A 16,935-nucleotide genomic window follows, 5' to 3' on the forward strand; every position below is an offset into this window, starting at 1 on the left:
TAAAATTAATAATTTTTACATTAACATAAACGAAAAAAAATATTTTTAAACGAATAAGAAAATATTTTAGAAAGAATTTAATTTTAAATGAGCTCTTGCTAATTGCCAACTTTTACCTATGGGGGATGACAATATATATATATATATATATATATATATATATATATATATATATATATATATATATATATATATATATATATATATGGCCAATTTCTTTGTATCTTTATTCTAATAAAAAAAAGAGAATACTAGCATTGGCAAGAAGACGATCGCTTCGGTAAGTGTCAGTTATGGTGTAGCAGTTGAAGGTATCACCAGGGGCGGGCCCACTAGTGAAAGTCACGCCTAAGAGTTGGTCCCGACTTAAACAGGTTGAAGAAGGTATTGTCTGCCCCAAGTGACTATCTTCCTGCTTATGCATCATATTTTTTAAGACTAGGCTGAGGGATTGATTACCTCGTCTTGTACTGAATTGATAAAGTCATTGGTTGGCGAAACAACTTAAGAATAATGGCACCCAGGTGTTGCACACATGTCAAGGAATGATAAAAGTAATAAAGCAGAAAGTGACATGCAACAGAGATGTCACCTTATGCTTACAGTCAGCAGGTGTTTGTTAAGTCGCGCATTGAGCGTGGGCCAGTAGGCGTTCTGCAGTACATCTCCACTGTCAGGTAAAGGTGAATCTGTTTGTCAACATACCTTAAAATCCTTACGAATATTATACGAGTATAGTATGTATTATTATCTATTATAATATCACTTGATTTTCCTTATTTTCGTTCGTTCGTTGGAAGTCTCTTCTTCCCAGTTCCACTCTCTCCATCAGGAGGTTCGCAGTGTTCTTCTCCTGGCTCTTCGTCTGAAAGTTTGCTATACTTTCATTCTGTTTCGCTGTCTCTATCAAGGAGCTGAAAACCACCTCTGCCCAACTTCACTCAATTCGCCAGGTGCCTGACAATCTTCTCTCCAAAGCTCCACTCTGCAATAAGTGGCTGACAGTCTTCTCTCTCTCCAGCTCGTCTCACCTAGAACAATTAGAGGCATAAAAATCCCAGCATATCCTGGAGAGCCGTACCACTCATCCCACATATATATATATACATGTGTATATAATAAATATATATATATATATATATATATATATATATATATATATATATATATATATATATATATATATATATATATATATATATATATATATATATATATGACACATGTACAACTCTTAGGTATCTTTATTGAGGAAACGTTGCAGTGTCTGACAGGAATGTAGATGAATGGTTTAGAGAACCGACACGTTGATTAATTAGACACACGTGCAACGTTTGGGTATCTATACCCAAGAGATGCACATGTGTCAGACACTGTCAGACACTGCAACTTCTTGGGATCTTAATACTTGGGAATTCTTCGCTTGCCTAACCCTTGGGCACGACCTACTTCCACATTGGACAAATGTCACACCACCTACGACTGCTGCACCTCTCCTGCCTACGGTACATAAGCTACTTCTCCGCAGATACGCTGTATTCTATTCAAGATTGATGGACTGACCACATCGACTCAAGGTTGAGGGACTGATTACCTCATTCTCCTCCTGTTCTTCACGTTTCTCCTTTGTATGGACTGATGAAGCCACTGTGTGGCGAAACGTTTCCTCAATAAAGATACCCAAGAGTTGCACATGTGTCTAATTAATCAACGTGTCGGTTCTCTAAATCATTCATCTTTATATATATATATATATATATATATATATATATATATATATATATATATATATATATATATATATATATATATATATATCCTTCGTCTGTGTAAAATACGTATTTCTTGACGCAGAGATTGAATTGTAAATTATAGTTTGTACTCCACATAACAAGTCTGCTGATTCAAGTATTGTGTTAACCCTAATCAGGCTCTTCACGATGCCAAACACTGCTCTAGAGTGACAGAACTTGACCTCTGACATAGGAAAAAGCACTTTGTTTTTCGTTATTATTTGTTTCTGGCACTCCCCTCCATCGCTGCCATGGTCACTAACTTCCTGATTGCCTGGCTGGCGAGCACTGAGTTTCGGCTTAAGTGCTAATTACCATGCAAATGAATGCAGCTCCCTCGGTCATTTACGGTCAGGGGTAAATGTTGAGCTCTCCATATGAGGTTGTCATTAGTTTCTTCGTCACGTCTCAACCTCTGGTTATGTTGTCTTGTACCTTGGTCAGAACATGTATTTAATCACATTTAGTTAGGTATCATCCTGAAAAGCGTGACTCTTCTGTTCTACAACCTCTTGCGAGTGTAACGATTCGCTCTCCAGAGACGAAACACAAGTAATGTATTCAACCCAGATTAGAACACAACACAGGCTGGCCTAATATCTACTTTCATACTAGTCAACAGCTACGAAGGCGCCTTTCTTAAAATTACATGGTAGTCCCCAGACCAAACAATTAAGCAATCACTGGCGGTTCGTGAGGCGGGCCACTCGTTGCTTGTAATTCATGTGAGGTTTAAGTGGTTATTAATGCATTATCTTTAATTAGAGAGAGGGTGCCGTTATCATCTGGTAATGGGGAGGTAATGGCGTACACCCTAGGCAGTATCAGGGACTAGACGGGCTCTGGCTACTGATGCTTCTTAGTTTGGTTTCTCCATCTTCTGTCTCATTTCTACTTCTGACTTGTTCAAACATACTCCTCTTTATCTCTTGCTGTCTCTTTTTACCCACGTTTCTGCATGTTGCTGCGTTATACTCATGATTCGTCCTTCGACTTCCAATTATGTATTACAATTCCTGATCTCTCTCTTACTATTTATCGTAGGAATTCTTGTCTCTGTCTTCTGCTGCTTATGTCGGGCAAAGTCATGACGCTTCCTCTTGTTACTAATTTCTCACATAGTCGTTTTTGTTTTTGCTTCTGCAGCTCTCCCAGGTAAGAGCTCCATTTCGGGTGTTTGACCGCTGCAGTGTATTAACGGATAATCGGAGACGAGGTCATACAGCCAGACCAGCACCGGTCAGCTAGCGGTCGCCACTGCCGAGACCTATAGAGAGAAAGGGGTACCCTACCTAAGATTTTTACTGGCTCCCTCATTCTTTTGTGTTAATGCGACTTGTAAATGGTCCAAGCTGGACAGAATTTCATCGTAAGCTTCTCCTATGTGCGGGTTATCTGTGTATTCTTTAAATGCTGCACTACTTTACATGTGTTCTTAGATGTCATCGTCATGCTTTACCTCCTTCATAGGTCGGCGCCAATGAACGGCTCAACTTTTGACAAAGATCCATATCAGATGATTTTTTCCTAAGCATTAAATCAACAACAATACCCATATCAGGACACGGATGACAGGACTGTAAATTCAAACTGTATTATGCTCATCACAGCCTTTTTTGTGACACTGAAAAGTAACAATATTATTTCTGTATTTACACAATATAAAAAAGCCTGTAAATAATACATTGGTAAAGGTTTTTCAGTTCGTTTATTATACAAAACAATAATAAAATACAAAGTTATACTGGCTCTTTACACACACACACACACAGGAAAGGTTAAGGGAATACGGACTGACGACACTGGAGGACAGAAGGGTCAGGGGAGACATGATAACGACATACAAGATACTGCGGGGAATAGACAAGGTGGACAGAGATAGGATGTTCCAGAGAGGGGACACAGGGACAAGGGGTCACAACTGGAAGCTGAAGACTCAGACGAGTCACAGGGACGTTAGGAAGTATTTCTTCAGTCATAGAGTTGTCAGCAAGTGGAATAGCCTAGCAAGTGAAGTAGTGGAGGCAGGAACCATACATAGTTTTAAGAAGAGGTATGACAAAGCTCAGGAAGCAGAGAGAGGATCCAGTAGCGATCAGTGAAGAGGCGGGGCCAGGAGCTGAGTCTCGACCCCTGCAACCACAATTAGATGAGTGCAATTAGGTGAGTACACACACCGTTCGAACAACAGCTCTATACTGACAAGTTAACACAAGTTTTTATTGCCAAGTGCACAAGAATACCTTACTGCTAAGGGTATATGAGTTCTCTATTGCCAAAGACATAAGCATCCTCCATTTCTAAGGATAAAATAGGGCACAGACCTCTAGTGCACTAGAGTACACTACTCAAGTGCCTCCTGGAAATGGACAATGTTCCTGCTCGTCATCCAGACTTGGAAGACCAATTGTTGGAGGAGTTTAGTTTCATCACAGTGAAGTTCTTTTCCCCTAATATCACTCCTCAGAGGGATAAAAAATATGAGAATTTTTAAAGTTACGCATTGAATAACTCGACTTAATAGTAGTAGTAGAGCTTGCGTTGCCGCCGCTGCTGCTGCCGCGGTTGCCAGCAGCGCGCGCGCCGCCGTTACCAGCCAGCCGCTGCAGCAGCAGCAGCGCCGCCGCCGCCAGCAGCCAGCTGCAAGGTTGCTGGCCAAGCTGCGCTGCTGTTGCGCTGCAAGCGCAGCAGCAGCATTGCGCTGCCGCCAGCCAGCCGCTAAGCCGCCAAGCCGCCGCTGCTGCCGCGCTTGCCAGCTGCCGCTTCAGCAGCGCGCAGCAGCGCTTGCCATGCTGCTGGCCGCAAGCGTTGCTACGCAGCAGCTTGCCGCCGCCGCCGCCGCTGCAGCAGCAGCAGCAGCCGCCGCCGCCGCCGCCGCAGCAGCAGCAGCAGCAGCACGCCGCGCCGCCGCCGCCGCTGCTGCTGCCGCCGCTGTTGCTGAGCCGCTGTTGCCTTGCAGCAGCAAGCTGCAAGCCGCCTGCCTGTTAAGCCGCTGCTGTTGCTGCGTTGCGCTGCTGTTGTTAGCAGTTAAGCAGCGTTAACAGCGTTGCAGCAGCAGCCAACAGCAAGCAAGCGTTGCTGCCAGCAGCAGCTGTTGCGTTGCAGCTTAAGCGTTGCTGCAGCGCTTGCCTGTTGCTGCGCCTGCTGCTTGCACAGCAGCAGCAGCAAGCAGCAGCGTTGCAGCCGCTGCAGCAGCAGCGCTGCAGCAGCAGCGGCAGCTGCTTGCTGTTAGCAGCAGCAGCGTTGCTGCTGCTGTTGCTGCCAGCAGCTGCAGCAAGCGTTGCGCAGCAGCAGCGCTGCTTGCAGCAGCAGCAGCAGCTGCAAGCATTGCAGCAGCCGCAGCAGCGCTGCTGCTGCTGCCAGCTGCTGCTGCTTGCAGCAGCTGCTAGCGCTGTTGCTGCAGCGCTGCTGCTTGCCGCTGCTGCTGCTGCCGCTGTGCTGCAGCTGCTAAGCCAAGCAGCAGCAAGCAAGCAGCGAGCAGCGCTGCTTGCTGTTGTTGCGCTGCTGCTGCTGGCAGCAGCAGCAGCGTTGGGCCAAGCTAAGCTGCCAGCAGCTGCTGCAGCATTGCTTGCTGCTGCGCCAGCAGCAGCTAAGCTGCTGCCGCTGCCGCTGCTGCCGCTGCTGCTGCAGCTGCAGCCGCTGCTGCCGCCAGCCAGCTGCAGCAGCAGCCGTCCGCTGCTGCCAGCTTGCAGCTGCTGCTGCTGCCAGCTGCTGCCTTGCAGCTGTTGCTGCAAGCATTGCAGCAGCAGCAGCGCTGCTGCAGCTGTTAAGCTGCAGCGTTGCTGCCAGCAGCAGCAGCAGCAGCTGCTTGCTGCAGTTGAGCCGCAGTTAGCTGCTGCCAGCGTGCAGCGCCAGCAGCAGCCGCCAGCTGTTCAGCAGCAGCAGCCAAGCGTTGCTGTTGCCGCTGCAGCTGCTGCTGCTGCCAGCTGCAGCAGCCAGCTGTTGCTGCTGCGCTTGCAGCAGCAGCCTTGCTGCTGTTGCCGCTGCTGCGCGCCGTTGCTGCAAGCCAGCTGCTGCGCCAGCTTGCAAGCAAAGCAGTAGTAGTAGCAGCAGTAGTAGTAGTAGCAGTAGTAGTAGCAGTAGTAGTAGCAGTAGTAGTAGTAGCAGTAGTAGTAGCAGTAGTAGTAGCAGTAGTAGTAGTAGTAGTAGTAGTAACAATAACACTATTTTTATTTTTACACAGTGAGATGCACAATTAATTTAGGAACTGGTGAAATTTCTGACATACTGTATATGGTTATGTAGAGCATTTCGGGCAGCCGTAAGTTAACTCTATACAGAGAACATACACATAAAAAATAAGAAACTTTGAATAATCCGAAGAGTTACACAGTCATTCGACATAATCTTATAAATACATGTACTTAGAAGGCGCTGCTATGTAGTCTTGCATTAAGAGATAGTTGAGTACGTCGACGCATCGGTTTGAACTCCCACCGTGTACTTCGATATATCGGTGTTGGCTACGCAATCCCACCGTGTACTTCGATGTGTCGGTACTGGCTACGTAATCCCACCGTGTACTTCGATATATCGGTGCTGGCTACGTAATACCTCCAAGTCCTTCAATATATCAGTGCTGGCTTCGTAACCCCACCGAGTCCTTCAATATATCGGTGCTGGGTAGGTAGTGCCACCACCAAGTGCTTCGACTCATCAGTGCTAATAAGTACTTACAAAGCAGAAGATCGACACATACTTCGGCTTCAAGAGTCTGTTCGTCGTTATCAGTTGGCTTCCTTCTGATATATAACACAGAGATTGCAGAATAAATCGGACGGCGGTCAAGGGCACTCTAAAATATGTGATTCATTCGACATTCACCTGGGATTTTACCCTTTAATCGAATGCGTTTCTGAAGTGTCTCATGACAAGTCTCATCAAATACCATTATAAGGATTGTTCTAATTTTTCTCACCACTTACGTCAAAATAAAAACAATATTAACATATGGTTACCATGTATTCGATATTTTTCTCCTCTAAAATATATAAATTTATGAAGATATTTATTTTTACAAGCGCGCCTTATACAAATACCTCAGGCAAAACACTTCATTAAATACAGAACAGAGCACTACACTTAGAAAGTAACAAATAACAAAGGTAACTGCATAAAAAACGAAATTGGATGACAATTAGCTAGTTAATAAAAGGAGAATAATAATACTATAATTAAAACTATTAATCACTGAGTTATCAGCTTGCCTTGATTAGTATCACCTACAAGACGAGCACTTACATTCACATTATGCCATTCCACAACCATAATTTCTGAGGCTAGCACCCCCACTCGACCCAAACCTAATATGGTCTACACCAGAAGGCTTGTAACACTCAACCATTTTGTGTGCTTCAGTCAGTGACGCATATTTGTATTTTCTCTGATACTCTACATCATACGACATTCCTTTTTTCTGCTGTCTTATCTGACAATGTGACAGAACATTGTCATTAGTGCGGCTTAGGACACGATATGCTTGCATTTTAGGGTGTTGCTAGATCAATATTTCCATACCTTTAGTGTCAGATTCCGCCACAAAACCAGTCTCTTTATGCTTTGTTTAACCTTGGCGCTGAGGGAACAATTCAGGCCAATTAAAAAAGGTATCAGTGATGATCTGATAGTCGTGACGTTCTAATACCCTTGCAAACATTAATTCCGATATATTTTTAATTTTAAAAGTCATGCGATATATTTATATATGTTGAATAAAGGAAATATTAGAAAGAAATAATTGTGTTAAGAAGAAAAATAAGAATGTGAAAGTAAGAGTAATAAATATGTTAGCAGCTTTGTGATGTCAGACCAATAGTTCTAGCAGCTTTCACTGCAGATACAATGAATAAATTCTCAATATATTTTGAATATAACTACTGAATATATCTTAGATACTTTCGAGATCACTAACCTCTAAATGCAGGTTTCTGATTACGTCTCCCAGAGCAACTTAGTCACTTAGACACTAACGTTAAGTATCTGTTAACTCTACAGGCAGCAATTAAAATATTATTGTGTGCACGTACACTGAGAGATACACTTCCATATATCTGTATACATACTCCTACTTTTTCTGTATGATATTAAACTTTGTGTCAAGGTCTTTCACGAAGACAGTCTAGTCTGTTGGTAATTCCCTTTAATATTTCAGCCTTTTATGATTATAGGTAATTTTTTAAATTGGGTCATTTTCCCAGTCAATTGTACCTCCACTTTTTATGAGGTATTTAAGTGAAAAAAATTGGAATAAATTTAACAAATATCCCCCTCCCCCCATTATATCTATCTCCGTCCTGCGCTCCAGGATGATTATTATGCAGATGCATTTGAATGGAAGTGAAAAAGTGGATGTTATCCATGTATTCTCAACGTCTTTAGTTTTAGCAGGTTTAAACAAGGTTGTCAAGTGTGCAACAGTTCTCTGATCTACAGGACACAATTTCCATAAAAAGAATCGCAACTGGCTTGACAACTCTTGCGCGTCGTTATACTAATGGTATACAAACCTATGAATAAGACACTTGTGCAAGGTAATGAAATCCAAGTGTTGCACATGTCTTATTTACCCAACTCTTGCCTGTTAACTTACAATTATCCAAACTATCTTTATTGGAGCTGTGATAACTCACTTGTGCTCTTCCAAAGTAGGTTTTAACCTAGTCACACTCTGGTGTGTTATACATGGGTTAATTGCATGTTAAATTCAATTTTTATTTTTTTACACACCTATATGACACACATAGGCTTTCATTATAGGGTAATATTTGCTATTTTATACTGAAAGACTATGTCTTAAATGGATGCTGCTCTTGTACAGAATATAATGTCGTCCAAGGAATATTATTTAACAATAAGATTTATATATTTTTCTTTCTTGGAAACGAGAATGAAAAAATAACGTGTTGCAGTGAGTACAATACACTTAGGTGCAGAGCTTTTCCATAATGGACTGATTGTATGTAAGTGACCATTATTTTTTTTGTCCTGTTAGAAAGTTAATGATTCATCTGTCTGTTTTTCCGGCTAATCAGTTTTGTGTGAATTTTTTTTGCTATTACACCATCCAGGTAGACTTCAGGTAGATAGCCACACTTATCAAAAAGTTCAGCGATATCTGTGACTATGTAGCCAGGATTCTGTTCGTCTCTTAGTACATCCTTGACAGTGCCATTGCGGTGCAACAATCTCTAAAGAGATATTCTCTAAATCCATGTTATCTTAGATTGTGCAAGATCTTGCCTTGGCACACTTTCAAGGATTTTGATGATTTTGATGTTGATGCTCATGGTCTTTAGTTTTCTTTAGTTAATTTACTGTGTCTGCGATGAGGCTAAAGGAGAGGTTGGCTGAGATATTGCAGATAACGTTGCCTGTGTCTAGACTGTTTTATTAGGGTATTTGCATTTGATTTTTTAATTTATTTATTAAGAATCCGAGCACGGTACAAACTACATTGGCCTAAATTCCACTATAGTGAGACACTGAAACCTGGTCCAGACTCAGAGTTAAAGTCAAAAGATAATTTATTCTAAATATATAATGTTACGCATGCAAGAGTTCGTATTCTTAAGTTTACCAAGTCTTCTTCCAGAAGAGATAATACGTGGTTCTTCTTGCGAGACACTACCTGTAGACTAGAGTACCTATAGAAGTCGTTGATACTAGATCACTGCACTGGTTTAGAAAACTCTAGAGGCTAATCAGACGAAACTTCCCCACAGGACAAGAGAGATCAGCAAGACAAGAGGGTCCCTGCAACGCAAGAGAGTCCTACAGGGCAAGAGAGGCCAAGGCATTGGTGGCTCAACAGGGCATGAAAGACCAAGGCCTGTCTTGCCCCTTGGGGGCAAGACAGGCCAAGAAGGCAGGAGTGGTCTCGCAGGTGAAGAGCGGCCAAGACAGAAGTGGTCCCACAAGGCAAGAAGGCCAACAAGGCAAGAGGGACCGCACAGGGCAAGAGGGGTCCCACAAGGTAGGAGGGACCCAGCTGGTAACCACGTTACTAACGAAGACCTTGGGTGGGCTAAAGCAATCCTTTCTCCTCATGGTTTATTGAACCAATTAAGACAAAACTCCCATTAAAAGGAAAGACTATATAAGATGATGTTATTTCTCTCGGTAAGAAGTGTAATTCTTCCTTTATCTATGGATTTATGAATCTATATACATCTGCTTAAATATTTATTCGATGACTTATAACCGTATGGCCTAGATTATCGCTGTGCATTTGCTATACTTGTGAATATTTGGTGACGTAATCACATAACCGGAGTCCCATACGGATGTGTATGGTCATTAGTATTCCTCTACTGCAGTGGTTCCCAAACTGGGGGTAAATTACCCCCTGGGGGTAATTTAACCATTTTTGGGGGGTAATGGAGGGGTGACAGAAAAAAAGTTATGAATTCTGAAAATCAAGAAAACAATGCGGTACCCGGTATGAGGATTATTGTTAACTTTGTCTTAGTATATAAAGTTGTAAAGTAAACCTATTATAAGTAAGTAATAAAGTTAAACCAAATAACAATAAACATCAAAAACTAATATACAGTATTAGAAAAGAAGAAATATAGAGCTAAGTGTGTGGAAACCCAAAAGTATTTTGACAAGTATGCTTCAGGACAAAAGTCACTCAGTAGCCCAGATCGACCTGTCCAGTACGCGTCACTCACTTCCTGAGGCTGCCTCTATTTCACACTGTCAGTTTATCTGTGAGCATCAGCCGAGGTAGACATAAGCTGGTATGTATGTGTACTGCCCTGTGCAGTATATAGTTAGTATTTACCCACTGTTACTGTGAATTTGTAGCTATTATTAATTTTATTTATAATGTATGTGTGGTTCTTACGTTTTCAATGGTTTTGCTAGGATTAGCAGAGTATGCGAGGCTGTATACGTTCACGTTTAGCCATATATATCAATAATAACAACATTTTGTGAAAGGGGTAACATGCTTTATGTGGCATGTTAAATTGGGTAACAAGCTGAAAAAGTTTGGGAACCACTGCTCTACTGAATATACCAAACAGCGGTTGTCCTGTTCTTCTGGTCATGCACCTGTTTTAAGAGAAATCTGTATGTTACATTTTCTCTTTCTCTCTCTCTCTCTCTCTCTCTCTCTCTCTCTCTCTCTCTCTCTCTCTCTCGTGAATAGCTCATCTGAACTGGTTATCTTGTTCTGTAAGTTTTGTGATACTTGTCTGGTGCCTTAAGACCGTAAGAGGCAGATTTTTAAATGGCAGTTGAAAGAGTCGAGACAATCCTAGCTTGAAGAGCGGTAGGCTATTTACAGTAGGAGACAGGTGTAAGCGGACGTGGGTTCCACAACAGTGAGTGCGAAAATGAAGCAACAAGTGGGACGACCAGGATATCAACAGGCCATGGATGACGAAAAGTCTATGGTGCAAAAAAATAGTTCTCGTTGCGATGTTTCACTCTGTAATGCTTTTTTAATTAGGGAAAAATGGCCTCTGGAGAAACGTTTCCTAATACATGACCTACAACCCTCTTTAATTGTCGTGAACTTGAAGAGCACAAAAAAGAACTGTTAACTGTAACCAACAGACAGTAAACGAAAATAGAATGGACCTTGAGCTCCTAACTAGATACCGATCCAGGACTAACCGAAACTTCAGGTTATTATTGACATGTTTTAGGTTAGGTTAGGTAAGGTTTGTCAGGAAACAGGACAGATGTTTCCTGACGCTGGTCTTGGTCATATGATGACCCCCAACTGGAACTTTTGGTCATCTGACCGACGGCTATCGCTGGCTTATCGGTCCACCCTTTCTAAAATTAAGGTTATAATTGTAACCATTTATTTTTTATATGTTTTATATCTAGCAAGTCAAACCTACCATTCCTCACATAAACTACATCCACGTACATTATGTTACATCTGACGCTGGCTTCACCACCAGATGTGCCCAGCATTGGGAAACATGACAAGCATTCCTACTGCCAACCTAATATTATGAGGCACAATAGTGTAGTGGATAAGATTTCAGTCTGTTGGTCCCTTACTCTCATGGGAAGATAAATACTTGGGTTCGGGTCTCTGTCTTGCCGCAGTATTTCTCTGGATTTAATTACTTGTTTCTTACACGAGATCAATCCTTAAAAATCAGAGAAGAGTTATCCACACATCTAGTACAATACAAGGGTGAGAAGGCTGGTGGACAATAATCTGACTTTCTCTCATAATAACCAAAAAAATTGCACTTGCAAAGAACGGGCGAAGAGGCTCACACTGAGTCTGAAGTTGTAACGTAAGATTCGAGTATTTACACTCAACAATAATTTGTATTCTTAGAATGGTGTTGCTACTCTGGGGGTCGCCTCTTGGCCCCAGTCCTTGCAAACGCATTTCATTGTTATTATGACTAGATATGGTTGGATAATTGTCCACAAGCCCTCATACCCTTACATAATGGTAGACATGTGGAAGAATATATATATATATATATATATATATATATATATATATATATTTTTTTTTTTTTTATTATCACACCGGCCGATTCCCACCAAGGCAGGGTGGCCCGAAAAAGAAAAACTCTCACCATCATTCACTCCATCACTGTCTTGCCAGAAGGGTGCTTTACACTACAGTTTTTAAACTGCAACATTAACACCCCTCCTTCAGAGTGCAGGCACTGTACTTCCCATCTCCAGGACTCAAGTCCGGCCTGCCGGTTTCCCTGAATCCCTTCATAAATGTTACTTTGCTCACACTCCAACAGCACGTCAAGTATTAAAAACCATGTGTCTCCATTCACTCCTATCAAACACGCTCACGCATGCCTGCTGGAAGTCCAAGCCCCTCGCACACAAAACCTCCTTTACCCCCTCCCTCCAACCCTTCCTAGGCCGACCCCTACCCCGCCTTCCTTCCACTACAGACTGATACACTCTTGAAGTCATTCTGTTTCGCTCCATTCTCTCTACATGTCCGAACCACCTCAACAACCCTTCCTCAGCCCTCTGGACAACAGTTTTGGTAATCCCGCACCTCCTCCTAACTTCCAAACTACGAATTCTCTGCATTATATTCACACCACACATTGCCCTCAGACATGACATCTCCACTGCCTCCAGCCTTCTCCTCGCTGCAACATTCATCACCCACGCTTCACACCCATATAAGAGCGTTGGTAAAACTATACTCTCATACATTCCCCTCTTTGCCTCCAAGGACAAAGTTCTTTGTCTCCACAGACTCCTAAGTGCACCACTCACTCTTTTTCCCTCATCAATTCTATGATTCACCTCATCTTTCATAGACCCATCCGCTGACACGTCCACTCCCAAATATCTGAATACGTTCACCTCCTCCATACTCTCTCCCTCCAATCTGATATTCAATCTTTCATCACCTAATCTTTGTGTTATCCTCATAACCTTACTCTTTCCTGTATTCACCTTTAATTTTCTTCTTTTGCACACCCTACCAAATTCATCCACCAATCTCTGCAACTTCTCTTCAGAATCTCCCAAGAGCACAGTGTCATCGGCAAAGAGCAGCTGTGACAACTCCCACTTTGTGTGTGATTCTTTATCTTTTAACTCCACGCCTCTTGCCAAGACCCTCGCATTTACTTCTCTTACAACCCCATCTATAAATATATTAAACAACCACGGTGACATCACACATCCTTGTCTAAGGCCTACTTTTACTGGGAAAAAATTTCCCTCTTTCCTACATACTCTAACTTGAGCCTCACTATCCTCGTAAAAACTCTTCACTGCTTTCAGTAACCTACCTCCTACACCATACACTTGCAACATCTGCCACATTGCCCCCCTATCCACCCTGTCATACGCCTTTTCCAAATCCATAAATGCCACAAAGACCTCTTTAGCCTTATCTAAATACTGTTCACTTATATGTTTCACTGTAAACACCTGGTCCACACACCCCCTACCTTTTCTAAAGCCTCCTTGTTCATCTGCTATCCTATTCTCCGTCTTACTCTTAATTCTTTCAATTATAACTCTACCATACACTTTACCAGGTACACTCAACAGACTTATCCCCCTATAATTTTTGCACTCTCTTTTATCCCCTTTGCCTTTATACAAAGGAACTATGCATGCTCTCTGCCAATCCCTAGGTACCTTACCCTCTTCCATACATTTATTAAATAATTGCACCAACCACTCCAAAACTATATCCCCACCTGCTTTTAACATTTCTATCTTTATCCCATCAATCCCGGCTGCCTTACCCCCTTTCATTTTACCTACTGCCTCACGAACTTCCCCCACACTCACAACTGGCTCTTCCTCACTCCTACAAGATGTTATTCCTCCTTGCCCTATACACGAAATCACAGCTTCCCTATCTTCATCAACATTTAACAATTCCTCAAAATATTCCTTCCATCTTCCCAATACCTCTACCTCTCCATTTAATAACTCTCCTCTCCTATTTTTAACTGACAAATCCATTTGTTCTCTAGGCTTTCTTAACTTGTTAATCTCACTCCAAAACTTTTTCTTATTTTCAACAAAATTTGTTGATAACATCTCACCCACTCTCTCATTTGCTCTCTTTTTACATTGCTTCACCACTCTCTTAACTTCTCTCTTTTTCTCCATATACTCTTCCCTCCTTGCATCACTTCTACTTTGTAAAAACTTCTCATATGCTAACTTTTTCTCCCTTACTACTCTCTTTACATCATCATTCCACCAATCACTCCTCTTCCCTCCTGCACCCACTTTCCTGTAACCACAAACTTCTGCTGAACACTCTAACACTACATTTTTAAACCTACCCCATACCTCTTCGACCCCATTGCCTATGCTCTCATTAGCCCATCTATCCTCCAATAGCTGTTTATATCTTACCCTAACTGCCTCCTCTTTTAGTTTATAAACCTTCACCTCTCTCTTCCCTGATGCTTCTATTCTCCTTGTATCCCATCTACCTTTTACTCTCAGTGTAGCTACAACTAGAAAGTGATCTGATATATCTGTGGCCCCTCTATAAACATGTACATCCTGAAGTCTACTCAACAGTCTTTTATCTACCAATACATAATCCAACAAACTACTGTCATTTCGCCCTACATCATATCGTGTATACTTATTTATCCTCTTTTTCTTAAAATATGTATTACCTATAACTAAACCCCTTTCTATACAAAGTTCAATCAAAGGGCTCCCATTATCATTTACACCTGGCACCCCAAACTTACCTACCACACCCTCTCTAAAAGTTTCTCCTACTTTAGCATTCAAGTCCCCTACCACAATTACTCTCTCACTTGGTTCAAAGGCTCCTATACATTCACTTAACATCTCCCAAAATCTCTCTCTCTCCTCTGCATTCCTCTCTTCTCCAGGTGCATACACGCTTATTATGACCCACTTCTCGCATCCAACCTTTACTTTAATCCACATAATTCTTGAATTTACACATTCATATTCTCTTTTCTCCTTCCATAACTGATCATTTAACATTACTGCTACCCCTTCCTTTGCTCTAACTCTCTCAGATACTCCAGATTTAATCCCATTTATTTCCCCCCACTGAAACTCTCCTACCCCCTTCAGCTTTGTTTCGCTTAGGGCCAGGACATCCAACTTCTTTTCATTCATAACATCAGCAATCATCTGTTTCTTGTCATCCGCACTACATCCACGCACATTTAAGCAACCCAGTTTTATAAAGTTTTTCTTCTTCTCTTTTTTAGTAATTGTATACAGGAGAAGGGGTTACTAGCCCATTGCTCCCGGCATTTTAGTCGCCTCATACGACACGCATGGCTTACGGAGGAAAGATTCTTTTCCACTTCCCCATGGACAATAGAAGAAATAAAAAAGAACAAGAGCTATTTAGAAAAAGGAGAAAAACCTAGATGTATGTATATATATATATGCATGTGCGTGTCTGTGAAGTGTGACCAAAGTGTAAGTAGGAGTAGCAAGATATCCCTGTTATCTTAGCGTGTTTATGAGACAGAAAAAGAAACCAGCAATCCTACCATCATGCAAAACAGTTACAGGTTTTTGTTTCACAGTCATCTGGCAGGACGGTAGTACTTCCCTGGGTGGTTGCTGTCTACCAACCTACTATATATATATATATATATATATATATATATATATATATATATATATATATATATATATATATATATATATATATATATATATATATATACACCCACACAGACACAGGGCGGCTTCAAAAACACTTCTTGATTTCAAACAGGTATAACATGAAACTATTGTAATAATCTTTCACAGTAGCTTCAGATGCACGATTTCATTCAGTTTCACGTGGTATAGGGTAGCATTAAAGGCACTCTATGTGCACCCCTCTGGTTGCTCGGCAAACATCGATGTGATAGTCCAGTTCGACCCAGACGCTCTGCAGCATATCTGGTGTTATCATGCGATCAGCCAGAAGGGCGCACATTGAGTGCCTTTAATGCTACCCTATACCACATGAAACTGAAGGAAATCCTGCATCTGAAGCTACTAATTGTGAAAGATTATTACAATAAAGTAATATGTTATACCTGCTTGAAATCAAGGAGTGTTTTTGTGGACACTCTATATGTCGTGCCAAATAGGTAAAATTGGACAATTAGCAAGAATCATTTAAAATTAAGTCCTTTCTAAAATTTTCTTTTATACGTTCAAAGATATATTTTTTCATCTATATTAATGTAAAAAATAATAATATTATACCAAAAGAACCGTAGAAAACTTCCCTAACCTTAGTATAACAAGAGCAATTTAATTTAGTCTAATCCAACTAAATGGGATGGGGTTCACTTATCTAGGTCTGGGGTGGTAGCACTGGCAACTGCAGTGGAGGGAGCAGTTAGGACTTTAAACTAGGAATAGTTAGTGGTATGGGTTTTGGCAGGAAAACAGTGAAGTCCCAGTGTAGTAATATTACGAGTTCTAGGGGAACTAGTAATAAGCAGAACGAGGTAGATATTGAAAAGCCAGTGACTTTGGGTGATAAGGACAGTAATAGGTTTAGTAGAAAAACAGAAATGAGCAGGAAGGGTAAAGAGAAAGGAGAGTCTTTCAATGTTTATTATGCTAATTGCCGTAGTGCTAGGAATAAGATGGACGAGTTGAGATTAGTTGCTAGTGCAGGTAACATTGATGTATTTGC

General features: G+C 41.5%; 1 protein-coding gene across 1 annotated transcript in view; it reads right to left on the reverse strand.

The window, feature by feature from the left end:
• Nucleotides 1-259: 259 nt before the first annotated feature.
• LOC138855427 (uncharacterized) overlaps nucleotides 260-16,935 on the reverse strand; it is an 801,190-nt gene continuing 784,514 nt past the window's right edge. Inside the window, exon 4 of the transcript XR_011394664.1 lies at nucleotides 260-1,031. The gene's annotated coding sequence lies outside the window, so the exon portion shown is untranslated. The remainder of the gene's footprint in view (nucleotides 1,032-16,935) is intronic.

This window comes from Cherax quadricarinatus, chromosome 5 (genome assembly GCF_038502225.1).
Source record: "Cherax quadricarinatus isolate ZL_2023a chromosome 5, ASM3850222v1, whole genome shotgun sequence".
Taxonomy (NCBI): Eukaryota; Metazoa; Arthropoda; class Malacostraca; order Decapoda; family Parastacidae; genus Cherax; species Cherax quadricarinatus.